The sequence below is a fragment of the Squalius cephalus genome (genome assembly GCF_949319135.1).
Source record: "Squalius cephalus genome assembly, chromosome: 1".
Lineage (NCBI taxonomy): Eukaryota > Metazoa > Chordata > Actinopteri > Cypriniformes > Leuciscidae > Squalius > Squalius cephalus.
This window is the reverse complement of record NC_137122.1, coordinates 509,471-519,470: the sequence shown is the minus strand read 5'-3', so window position 1 is coordinate 519,470 and position 10,000 is coordinate 509,471. Positions and strand designations below refer to the sequence as shown.

Sequence of the window (10,000 nt, the reverse complement as noted above, 5' to 3'; positions counted from 1 at the left end):
GCACAGCTTGGTTGAGCATTTGGCTTTTATTTTATAGCAGTTGCATAGTCGAAATTATTTTGTAAAATATATATTTTGCATAAAATAAAATAACAATGTTGGGGGGGGGGGTAATGATATACATTTTGTTTTAATTCATTATTTATGTTGATTAAATTAAGCGGCTCCTTAAAAATACTTATAACCTATTAAACATGAAAGTATTATGCAGTAATTTAAGTAATTTCTCCTTAAATAGAACCTTTTTTGCATAAAGGGTTCGTCACAAACCCTAGCGTTCGAAAGAGAAGCGAAGCTGAAGCTTTTCTCCAGAAATCTAGAAGGGATGATGTTAAAGAACTGAAATGAAGTTAGAAACGCAGGTTAAAGGCAGGGAATGATGACGAGACTAACACCAATGTTTCTGTTTGTGGTCGATCAAGACTAGAATGCCTTTTTAATGTAACATTACAAATAAACAAAGATATAACTGTTCTCAACATTGATATTAATCATAAATGTTTCTTGAGCATCAAACCCTCATGTGACACTGAAGACTGGAGTAATGATGCTGAACATTCAGCTTTGATCACAGGAATAAATTACACTTTACTACATATTCACATAGAGAACATATGATTTACACTGGAATAATATTACACAGTTTTTACTGTATTTTTGATCAAATAAAAGCAGCCTTGCTGAGCAGAAGAGACGGAATGTGATATAGTTAATAAGGTGCTTATATGCGAGCTGCTTATTTCGTAACATTAAATTACAATTAAAAACCATTTAAAACAAAATTCAAACTAAATGCATAAAATGATCCCATGATGAGCCCCTAAAAGTTTCTGTATATGAAGTGCCTGACAGAACCATGTGACACTCTTCTAAGAGTGTTTCCTTTGTGGAATGTTGTCATGTGCAACGTCTGTAGTTTGGAATGTCTGGAAGAAAAGGTTCTCTATGGAACCTCAAATGGTTCTGTTGAATGTCTGTTGTTTGGAACATATGTCTTGTGGAACGTCTGGTGTGTGGAACGTCTGTGGAACGTTTGTCATGTGAAACCCCTAAAAGGTTCTGTATATGAAGCACCTGGCAGAACCATTTAAGGTTCCATGTAGAACCTTTTTTTCTAAGAGTGTTTCCTTTGTGGAACTTTTGTCATGTGGAATGTCTGTAGTTTGGAATGTCTGGAAGAAAAGGTTCTCTATGGAACCTCAAATGGTTCTGTTGAATGTCTGTTGTTTGGAACGTATGTCTTGTGGAACGTCTGGTGTGTGGAACGTCTGTGGAACGTTTGTCATGTGAAACATCTTTCTTGTGGAATATCTGTCATGTGGAACGTTTGTCATTCTGTATATACAGCACCTGGCAGAACCCTTTAAGGTTCCATATAGAACCTTTTCTAATAAGAGTGTTTCCTTTGAGGAATGTTTGTCATGTGGAACATCTTTCTTGTGGAATATCTGTCGTGTGGAACGTTTGTCATTCTGTATATAAAGCACCTGGCAGAACCCTTTATGGTTCCATATAGAACCTTTTTTTCTAGGAGTGTTTCCTTTGTGGAACATTTGTCACGTGGAACGTTTGTCTTGTGGAACTTCTGCCGTTTAGAACGGCTATCATGTTATACCTTCTGTCATGTGGAACGTTTGTCATGTGAAACCCCTAAAAGGTTCTGTATATGAAGCATCTGGCAGAACCATTTAAGGTTCCATATAGAACCTTTTCTAATAAGAGTGTTTCCTTTGTGGAATGTTGGTCATGTGGAACATCTTTCTTATGGAATATCTGTTGTGTGGAACGTTTGTCATTCTGTATATGAAGCACCTGGCAGAACCCTTTATGGTTCCATATAGAACCTTTTTTTCTAAGAGTGTTTCCTTTGTGGAACATTTGTCATGTGGATCATTTGTCTTGTGGAACTTCTGTCATTTAGAACGGCTATCATTTTGTACCGTCTGTCATGTGGAATGTTTGCTGTGTGAAACCCCTAAAAGGTTCTGTATAAGAAGCACCTGGCAGAACCATTTAAGGTTCCATATAGAACCTTTTCTTATAAGAGTGTTTCCTTTGTGGAATGTTGGTCATGTGGAACATCTTTCTTGTGGAATATCTGTCGTGTGGAATGTTTGTCATTCTGTATATAAAGCACCTGGCAGAACCCTTTATGGTTCCATATAGAACCTTTTTTTCTAAGAGTGTTTCCTTTGTGGAACATTTGTCATGTGGATCGTTTGTCTTGTGGAACTTCTGTCGTTTAGAACGGCTATCGTTTTGTACCGTCTGCCATGTGGAATGTTTGCTGTGTGAAACCCTGGAAAGCACCTGGCAGAACCATTTAAGGTTCCATATAGAACCTTTTCTTATAAGAGTGTTTCCTTTGTGGAATGTTGGTCATGTGGAACATCTTTCTTGTGGAATATCTGTCGTGTGGAATGTTTGTCATTCTGTATATAAAGCACCTGGCAGAACCCTTTATGGTTCCATATAGAACCTTTTTTTCTAAGAGTGTTTCCTTTGTGGAACATTTGTCATGTGGATCGTTTGTCTTGTGGAACTTCTGTCGTTTAGAACGGCTATCGTTTTGTACCGTCTGCCATGTGGAATGTTTGCTGTGTGAAACCCTGGAAAGGTTCTGTATATGAAGCACCTGGCAGAACCATTTAAGGTTCCATATAGAACCTTTTCTTATAAGAGTGTTTCCTTTGTGGAATGTTGGTCATGTGGAACATCTTTCTTGTGGAATATCTGTCGTGTGGAATGTTTGTCATTCTGTATATGAAGCACCTGGCAGAACCCTTTATGGTTCCATATAGAACCTTTTTTTCTAAGAGTGTTTCCTTTGTGGAACATTTGTCATATGGATCGTTTGTCTTGTGGAACGTCTGTCGTTTAGAACGGCTATCATTTTGTACAGTCTGTCATGTGGAATGTTTGCTGTGTGAAACCCCTAAAAGATTCTGTATAAGAAGCACCTGGCAGAACCATTTAAGGTTCCATATAGAACCTTTTCTTATAAGAGTGTTTCCTTTGTGGAATGTTGGTCATGTGGAACATCTTTCTTGTGGAATATCTGTCGTGTGGAATGTTTGTCATTCTGTATATGAAGCACCTGGCAGAACCCTTTATGGTTCCATATAGAACCTTTTTTTCTAAGAGTGTTTCCTTTGTGGAACATTTGTCATGTGGATTGTTTGTCTTGTGGAACTTCTGTCGTTTAGAACGGCTATCATTTTGTACCGTCTGTCATGTGGAATGTTTGCTGTGTGAAACCCCGGAAAGGTTCTGTATATGAAGCACCTGACAGAACCATTTAAGGTTCCATATAGAACCTTTTCTACTAAGAGCGTTTCCTTTGTGGAACATTTGTCATGCCTAATGTCTGTCTTGTGGAATATCTGTCATGTGGAACGTTTGTCATTCTGTATATAAAGCACCTGGCAGAACCCTTTATGGTTCCATATAGAACCTTTTCTTCTAAGAGTGTTTCCTTTGTGGAACATTTGTCATGTGGATCGTTTGTCTTGTGGAACTTCTGTCGTTTAGAACGGCTATCATTTTATACCTTCTGTCATGTGGAACGTTTGTCATGTGAAACCCCTAAAAGGTTCTGTATATACAGCACCTGGCAGAACCATTTAAGGTTCCATATAGGACCTTTTCTACTAAGAGCGTTTCCTTTGTGGAATGTTGGTCATGTGGAACATCTTTCTTGTGGAATATCTGTCATGTGGAACGTCTGTCATTCTGTATATAAAGCACCTGGCAGAACCCTTTATGGTTCCATATAGAACCTTTTTTTCTAAGAGTGTTTCCTTTGTGGAACATTTGTCATGTGGATCGTTTGTCTTGTGGAACTTCTGTCGTTTAGAACGGCTATCATTTTGTACCGTCTGTCATGTGGAATGTTTGCTGTGTGAAACCCCGGAAAGGTTCTGTATATGAAGCACCTGGCAGAACCATTTAAGGTTCCATAGAGAACCTTTTCTACTAAGAGCGTTTCCTTTGTGGAACATTTGTCATGCCTAATGTCTGTCTTGTGAAACTTCTGTTGTGTTGACCGTCTGTCGTGTGGAACGTTTGTTGTGTGGAACGTCTGTCATGTAAGCGATCACTTTTGAAAGGCAGCAGATCATTTCATACTTTTAAGAGCCTCTAAAAATAATCTGTCACTGGTGAAACACAGTGTGATGAAGCACTAGCAGTTAATATGTTGCATGCAGAACTGTTTCCCATGTTTGCGTGCCTCTCAGAGGAGAGCTCAGGTAGTGCAGCACAGTCCCACTTTAAGAAACTGGGCCGACCCAAATGGGCAGAACTCTCGCCTCTGGTCTCTGTTGTACCCCATAAACTCTGGATCCTCCAACCTACATATGACTGCCTACACAAACACACACACACACTCACTCACTCACTCTGAATAACCCACTTCAGCGTCTCACACTCTCTCTCTCTTCTCTTAATAGCTCCTTAGATGAGTGGCGCTGCTCTTAAATTGATTGAAGTAATTAGAGATTACAGCAGCTCGTCAGTCTTCCAGCTGTAATTGTCTGACCGCCTCCTCATCATCCTCTTGGTTAACACTCACTGATCCAGTGTCCGACTCGAGATCATCGTAATACTCACTGATCCAGTGTCCGACTCGAGATCATCGTAACACTCACTGATCCAGTGTCCGACTCGAGATCATCGTAACACTCACTGATCCAGTGTCCGACTCGAGATCATCGTAACACTCACTGATCCAGTGTCCGACTCGAGATCATCGTAACACTCACTGATCCAGTGTCCGACTCGAGATCATCGTAACACTCACTGATCCAGTGTCCGACTCGAGATCATCGTAACACAGGGGCCTTCACAGGGGAGAGACTAGTGACACTTCAGCACTGCGCTGTCGTCGCGTCCAGGCGCAGGTCCTTCATCAGATCTGGATACGGCCTGGATACGGCGGACTGCGGTAAACCTTGGGATAAACAGAGAGACTAATATTAGCGTAGATGCCATTCTTCTTATGATGTAACGAGTACATCAGGATTTATGTGAATTGGTAAGTTTCGTTAGGTTTTGAAGAAATATAGAGCTGAGTATCGTCAGCATAACAGTGAAAGCTAATGCCATGTTTCCTAATGATATCTCCTAATGGTAGCATGTACAGAGTGAACAGCAGCGGTCCTAGTACTGAGCCTTGTGGTACGCCATACTGAACTTGTGATCGATAAGACATCTCATCATTTACTGCTACAAACTGATAACGGTCAGATAAGTATGATTTAAACCATGCTAGTGCAATTCCACTAATGCCAACATAGTTTTCTAGTCTATTTAAAAGAATGTTGTGGTCAATAGGGTCAAATGCATCACTAAGATCGAGTAACACTAATAGCGAGATACAACCACGATCGGATGATAAGAGCAAATCATTTGTGACTCTAACGAGAGCTGTCTCGGTACTATGGTACGGTCTAAATCCTGACTGGAAATCCTCGCAGATATCATTTCTTTCTAGAAAGGAACATAGTTGTGAAGATACTGCCTTTTCTAGTATCTTTGACAGAAAAGGTAGATTCGAGATCGGCCTGTAATTGACTAATTCTGAAGGATCAAGTTGCGTTTTTTTAACAAGCGGTTTAATCATAGCCAGCTTAAAGGTTTTTGGTACGTATCCTAGAGACAAAGACGAATTAATGATATTAAGAAGAGGATCTATGACCTCTGGAAGCATCTCTTTCAGTAGCTTAGTCGGTATAGGGTCTAACATACATGTTGTAGATTTAGATGATTTAATGAGTTTAGTAAATTCTTCCTCTCCTATAGCAACGAATGAATCAAATTTTTCCTCCGGGAGACTACAATGCACTGCCTGATGTGATACTGTAGTAGACGGTTGCATAGTTATAATTTTCTCCCTGATATCATCAATCTAATAAGTGAAGAAGTTCATAAAGTCATTACTGCTGTGCTGCTTGGAAACTTCTGGGCTTGAAGCTTTCTTTTTCGTTAGTTTAGCCACTGTTTCAAATAAATACCTAGGATTATGTTTATTTTCTTCTAATAGGGTTGAAAAATAAGCAGATCTAGCAGCTTTTAAAGCCTCTCTGTAAGCAATCGAGCTCTCTTTCCATGAAATGCGAAATACCTCTAGTTGTGTTTTCTTCCAGTTGCGCTCCATCTCTCTGGCTGCTCTCTTAAGGGCCCGAGTGTGCTCGTTGTACCACGGCGTTGGACTATTTTCTTTAATCTTCTTTAAGCGCAACGGAGCAACTGTGTCTAAAGTGCTGGAAAAGAGAGAGTTAAAAGTTTCTGTTGCAATATCTAGTTCTTCTAAGCTATCCGGGATGCTGAGATGATGAAACTGATCAGGAAGATTATTGATAAAGCAATCTTTAGTGGCAGAAGTGATAGGTCTCACATATTATTATACCATGGTCTGGGTGAATACTCGATTCTGATTGGCTGCAGGGTGTCCATTAAAAAGTGATAGAGGACACCTAGTAAATAAACCGTCAGGCGTAACCAGGGAAACCAAGTTATTGTTTGTAAAAACTTTAGATTTCGATTGTAAAACTAATTAAAATATAAACTAATGTTTTAAAAATGTGTTATTTGGCAAGTGACCATGGTATAAGCGGGTTAATGCCCTTCGAGGCGTCCATTGTCAGGTATTAATGGACTTTGGCGGACTTCGCTGCTCGTCGGACGGTTCACGCCTCGCCATCGTCCATTAATACCTGACAATGGACGCCTCGAAGGGCATTAACCCTTACATAACACAGAGTTGGCTTTGCAGCCTTGGCTAAATGAAGTTTACACGAGACTAGATAATGATCTGAGATGTCATCGCTCTGCTGCAGAATTTCAACGGCATCAACATCTATTCCATGTGATAATATTAGATCTAGAGTATGATTACGACGATGAGTAGGTCCTGACACGTGTTGTCTAACTCCAGTTGAATTTACAATGTCTTTAAATGCCAATCCCAATGCATCTTTTTCATTATCTATGTGTATATTAAAATCACCAACAATTAGTACTTTATCTGCAGCCAGTACTAACTCTGATAGAAAGCATTTAGCAGGTGCTTTTACCTGAAGCCACTTATTAAAGAGAAACAAAAGCAATTCATTTTTATTTATGCAAAACCAGTTAAAGATGCAGCTCTACGTTTGGCAGATTCCAGGCTGAGTCTGCCTCGAGTTCAGGAGAAATGCACTGCATCTGATCTGAAACTGTGTTTGGATCTCCGTGACCTGAATTTGTCCAAATGCACAGATTTACCCAATTTAGGCAAGAAACTCTTGCTCAGAAACTTCTCGTTATCAGTCCTGTGGAGGAATGTGAGTGACGACACTGAAAGACTGTCTCCTGTTAGACGAAGAGTGTGTAGCTGTCGGTGTGGGAGTCGCAGCGCCTCCTGCTGGCTGGTCTGAGCTCACATTCACACCTGTTTATACCTGCCAGACACTCCAGACACCTGAGACGCCGCCAACACACACACACACACACACACACACACACACACATGCTATCCTCGACTGAACGTGTGCACAAACACACACACGCTCTAGTTCTCAGCTTAAATATTACAGTGTGTTTCCACAGATTTGTGTAGTGCTCTAATGCTGGTCACATGCAGTTCACTTCCTGTGTTATTGTTCATTAATTTCATTCTTTTAATAATTAATGGTAATAATGTTTGCTAATTTAGACTAGTAAAATATGAGACGTGCATCATGAAAGTTATCTGTGCTCGTCAGGAAGCTCATTTGCTTGCAATTAGTGAGGGTTGATTTGATTAGATTTGTGTGATCGATGTACTTGACTTGTGTGGTCAGGATATGATTGTTTTGTCCGTGTGTGTTTCGATGGATCGCTGGGAAGTCTGAGGTAGATCCTGTTCATACGTTTCCCTCTTGAAATACACTATAGTGCCAAAAGTTTTGGGAAGTTTGCCTTTACATGCATATGAACTGTAATGACATCCCATTCTTAATCCGTAGGGTTTAATGTGGAGTTTTCCACCCTTTGCAGCTATAACAGCTTCAAGTCTTCTGGGAAGGCTTTCCTCAAGGTTTATGGGAATTTTTAGGCACTGAAATTGTCAGGCACTGATTTTGGATGAGAAGGTCTGGCTCACAGTCTCCGCTCTAATTCATCGGGATGAGCTCAGGACTCTGTGCAGGCCAGTCCAGTTCCTCCACACCAGACTCCTCATCCATGTGTTTATGGTCCTGCTCTGTGCACTGGAGCGCAGTCATGCTGGAACATCCCCAGACTCTTCCCACAAAGTTGGAGCATTAAACTGTCTCAAATATCTTGGTTTACTGAACATTAAGAGTTCCTTTCCCTGGAACTAAGAGGAAGAGCCCTGAAGAACACACCCCCCCCCCTCCCCAAACAACCCCACACCATCACCCCCCTCCCCCCTCCCCAAACAACCCCACACCATCAACCCCCCTCCCCCTCCCCAAACAACCCCACGCCATCACCCCCCTCCCCCCTCCCCAAACAACCCCACGCCATCACGCCCCTCCCCAAACAACCCCACACCATCACCCCCCCCCTCCCCCAAACAACCCCACACCATCAACCCCCCTCCCCCTCCCCAAACAACCCCACGTCATCACCCCCCTCCCCCCTCCCCCTCCCCAAACAACCACACACCATCACCCCCCCTCCCCAAACAACCACACACCATCACCCCCACACCATCAACCCTCCCCTCCACCAAACAACCCCACGCCATCACCCCCCTCCCCCTCCCCAAACAACCCCACGCCATCACTCCCCCACCAAACATCCCCAAACAACCCCACACCATCACTCCCCCACCAAACAACCCCACGCCATCACCCCCCTCCCCCTCCCCAAACAACCCCACACCATCACTCCCCCACCAAACATCCCCAAACAACCCCACACCATCACTCCCCCACCAAACAACCACACACCATCACCCCCACACCATCAACCCTCCCCTCCACCAAACAACCCCACGCCATCACCCCCCTCCCCCTCCCCAAACAACCCCACACCATCACTCCCCCACCAAACAACCCCACACCATCACCCCCCTCCCCCCTCCCCCTCCCCAAACAACCCCACAACATCACCCCCCCACCAAACAACCCCCCACACCATCACCCCCCCACCAAACAACCCCACACCATCACCCCCCCAAACAACCCCACACCATCACCCCCCCACCAAACAACCCCACACCATCACCCCCCCTCCCCAAACAACCCCACACCATCACCCCCACACCATCAACCCTCCCCTCCACCAAACAACCCCACACCATCAAGCCCCCTCCACCAAACAACCCCACACCATCACCCCCCTCCCCCCTCCCCAAACAACCCCACACCATCACCCCCCCACCAAACAACCCCCCACACCATCACCCCCCCCACCAAACAACCCCACACCATCACCCCCCCTCCCCCAAACAACCCCACACCATCACCCCCCTCTCCAAACAACCCCACACCATCACCCCCACACCGTCAACCCTCCCCACCACCAAACAACCCCACACCATCACCCCCCCTCCACCAAACAACCCCACGCCATCACCCCCCCTCCCCCAAACAACCCCACGCCATCACTCCCTCACCCCCAAACAACCCCACACCATCACCCCCCCTCCCCCAAACAACCCCACACCATCACCCCCCCTCCCCCAAACAACCCCACACCATCAACCCTCCCCTCCACCAAACAACCCCGCACCATAACCCCCCCTCCACCAAACAACCCCGCACCATAACACCCCCTCCACCAAACAACCCCACACCATCACCCCCCTCCACCAAACAACCCCACACCATCACCCCCCCCTCCCCCAAACAACCCCACACCATCAACCCTCCCCTCCACCAAACAACCCCGCACCATCACCCCCCCTCCACCAAACAACCCCACACCATCACCCCCCCCTCCCCCAAACAACCCCACGCCATCACTCCCTCACCCCCAAACAACCCCACACCATCACCCCCCCTCCCCC

At 44.2% G+C, this 10,000-nt stretch overlaps 1 protein-coding gene across 4 annotated transcripts in view; it reads left to right on the top strand.

The window, feature by feature from the left end:
• grin2ba (glutamate receptor, ionotropic, N-methyl D-aspartate 2B-a) overlaps positions 1-10,000 on the top strand; it is a 72,445-nt gene that overhangs the window by 1,750 nt on the left and 60,695 nt on the right. The gene's annotated exons all lie outside the window — the stretch shown is intronic.